Here is a 3,541-nt window from a genome sequence, read left to right as displayed (position 1 = left end):
ATTTATCCAATTAGTCGAAAGAAGCCAATTTGGGGGGATGCCTAGTGAAGACCCTCACTCTCACATGGAGACTTTTTGTGACTATTGTGATGCGATTTCTCAAACCGGTGTAACTCAAGACCAAATTCGATGGGTCTTATTTCCTTTTTCTCTAATTGGTACCGCAAAACAATGGTTAAAGGCCTTGATAAGGGTACTCTGGGAATTGACTCTTGGAAGAAATTGGCTCTAGCTTTCTACAAAACGTTCTACCCACCGTAAAAGACTAACATGCTAAGAGCTCAGATTACGGGCTTTAAGCAAAGAGATGAAGAATCTTTGTATGAAGCTTGGGAGCGGTTCAAAGGAATTTGTCGCTCATGTCCTCAACATGGAGTTAGCGAGTGGTTCTTGGTACAACAATTTTGGAATGGCCTTTATGAAGACTCAAGAAACATTCTCAACATGGGATCAAATGGTATGTTCACCGAAGTTGACGATAATCAAACTTGGAACAAGATTGAGGAAATGGCGATCCATAATTCACAATATAGTAGACCTCGCAAGGCTACTAGAGGAGGAAAGCATGAAGTGGACTCTATTACTCAATTGGGTGCTCAACTTAGTGCTCACATTGATACCATCAATTTGAAGTTCGAAAAATTTATGGCTAGACTTGAAGAAGCCTCAAAATCACCAAAGCAACATGTTAATGCCATGACGGCATCTTCATCATTCCCAAGTGGGATATGTGAGAATTGTGGAACTTTGGGACATGACCAAAGTGAATGTAGGGGAACAAATGAACAAGTGAATGTTTTTCAAGCATACAAGAGTGGTACCCCTTATTCTAATTATTACAATGAAAACACCAAATTCCACCCAAATCTCTCATACAAAAGCCAAAATGTTCAAAACCCTCAACCAACATACACCCCACCTCCCATGAGAAACCAAAATCAAAGACCCTTTTACAACCAAAACCAAGGTTACCAAAATCAAACTCCATACAATCAACAAAATGACCAAGGTTTTGATGTTCAAAAAGCGGTCCTCCAAATGCAAAAGAATCAACAAGAGTTTTTCACTCAAATGCAAAAGGATAGTCAAGCAAAGAAAATCACCATCAACAACATCCTAGCCCACACAAAAATGTTGGAAACCCAATTGACTCAACTATCATCTTGAAGTTCTCAAAGACAAAAGGGGCAATTACCACCTCAAAGTAATCCCCCGAGACATCAAACGGTTAGTGCCATCCACTTGAGGAGTGGTACGAGGTATGAAGCACCAAATAAGCAAGTTGAGGATGAAGTTGTGGAAGCTAGTGACAAAGAAGAAGTTGTGCAAAACTCCAAGGATGGAGAACCATCAAAAGAAGAAGTTTCAAAGAAAAGTGAAGACAAGGCCAAGGAGAAGGAACCCATTGTGATTAGACTTCGTTTTCCAAGTTGTCAAGCTAAGCCCAAATTTGATGACCAACTTGGAAAATTTATGGAAATTGTGAAGAATTTGGAAGTCTCGATTCCTTTTACAGAATTAATCAATCACGTGCCGGCCTATGCAAAGTACATGAAGGACATCCTTACGAAAAAGAAGTCGATCTGGAAGCTTGAAACTATCGCCTTCACTAAGGTGAGTAGTGCAATCCTTCAAGGGAGTTCACCTCCGTAGCTTAAAGATCCGGGAAGCTTCTCAATATCGTGTACCATTGGCGACACAACGATCAACAAATCCCTATGTGATCTAGGGGCTAGTGTGAGTGTTATGCCGTATTCGGTAAGTAAAAGGTTAGGGATGGGAGAACTTAAATGTACCAACATCACACTCCAAATGGCCGATAGATCGACGAAGACACCATTAGGGATATGGGAAGATGTTCCCGTAAGAGTTGGAAAATTTTTCATCCCGGTGGACTTTGTCATTGTTGACATGGAAGAAGACTCCAATATTCCAATCATTCTAGGTAGACCTTTCTTGCACACCGCGGGTGCGGTGATAGATGTGAAGCATGGAGAGCTTACTCTAGAGGTAGGAGATGACAGCATAACTTTCAATCTTGACAAGACCATGAGAGCTCCCCGTTTGCATGAACCATGTTTTATGGTTGATCATTATAACCGGAAGGATGATAGGAAGAAGTTGGAATTCCAATGGAAAAAGAAAGTTGATGATGCTCCATCAAAAGAGCAAGAGAATAGCAAAAAGAGAGCTTGAAAAGCCCACCCATGACAAGTGAAGAGGATGGCCTCATTGGCCAAAACAAGAAAGGAGGAGAGTTGTCTCTATCAACTCAAGAGATTTTTAATGACCAAGTAGATGAAGTTTGCGGTTTTTGGGACGATAAGTTTGAAGGGATTTTCAATCCCTATATTGGTAATGCTATCGATCAAGACCAACATGAAGGACAACAAGTGCAAAGATCTATTGAGGATCTTTATCATGATAATGAACAAGCTTTTGACTACTTCTTCAGGGTGTTGAGTAACATCAACAACACCTTGGCCATGCCCCCATGACATCTCACTAAGGATGAGAGTTTGGTGGAGTCCTCTCCAAACCACCATTTGTAAATATTTCAAACTCCTTAACTTGAATTTTAATTCTTACATTGCATTTTTGTCATTTTTGGATTTTTATGCCTTGATCAAGATATTCATCATTTTTTAGAGAAGTGAGGGAGGGACTAATGATTTTATTGATGTGTAGTGCTTTAACTTAGTGTGGGGATAGCAATTGCCTAGACTATTCATGCCTTTGTAGTGCCCCTACAATAAAGAACACGAGATTTGAAGAATGAAAATGACACGGGTTATGCAAGTGAACGGATGGACCTGAATCCGGGTAGACCAGGAGAAATCCGAGCGGCCTTAAAGGGTAATCCGCTGGTCTTACAGGAATCCGAGCGTCTGTGGAGGAATCCGTCCGTCTAAACGAGCTGCAAAAATCAAAAATCTGGTCTATAAGAGAATCTGAGCGTCCCAGATGAGAAGACGCTCGTCTGAAACTGGCCGCTCGTCTTTCTGCCAGTGCACATTAAGCAAAGTTCCTGTAAGAGAATCCGCTCGTCTTTGAGGAAAGTCGCTCGTCCCACATTGCAGAATCCGCTCGTCTTCTCTGAAAGTCGCTCTTCTTAAGGCGAGTTTTTCTGAATCCCATTTGAGCAGAATCCGAGCGTCCCGACGGGAATCCGCTCGTCTTTCCCCTGCTATTTTGAATTTTTTGGGTGTTTTAATACCCCTTCCCACATTCATTTCTTTCATTCAAACATTCAAACACTACCCATAAACCCCAAAACCCTCATCCTCTCCATCACCAAAAACAATATTTCCTCAACCAAATTCCACAAAATCAAATCAAAACTTCCTCACAACAACAATTGATCACTCCTTATGCAAAAATAATTGATTCAAGTACCAAAATCTTCAACCTTTGAGTCGATTTTTGAAAAACAAAGCAAAATCCTTTCATCTTAAATCGATTTAGGTATAATTAGAAATTGAATATTTTCAATCTTTTCTTGGTGTAATCAACAATGGCAAGAACAAAAGGAGCAACAAAG

At 40.6% G+C, this 3,541-nt stretch overlaps 1 non-coding gene across 1 annotated transcript; it reads right to left on the bottom strand.

The window, feature by feature from the left end:
* Nucleotides 1–270: 270 nt before the first annotated feature.
* Nucleotides 271–377, bottom strand: LOC141644554 (small nucleolar RNA R71). Its single transcript, XR_012544167.1, has one exon. It is a non-coding gene; the product is annotated as a small nucleolar RNA R71 (small nucleolar RNA).
* Nucleotides 378–3,541: the final 3,164 nt, after the last annotated feature.

Source organism: Silene latifolia, chromosome 2, assembly GCF_048544455.1.
Source record: "Silene latifolia isolate original U9 population chromosome 2, ASM4854445v1, whole genome shotgun sequence".
In the NCBI taxonomy this organism is placed as follows: Eukaryota; Viridiplantae; Streptophyta; class Magnoliopsida; order Caryophyllales; family Caryophyllaceae; genus Silene; species Silene latifolia.
Note: the sequence above shows the minus strand (reverse complement) of the source record. Positions and strands in the feature narration are given on the sequence as shown.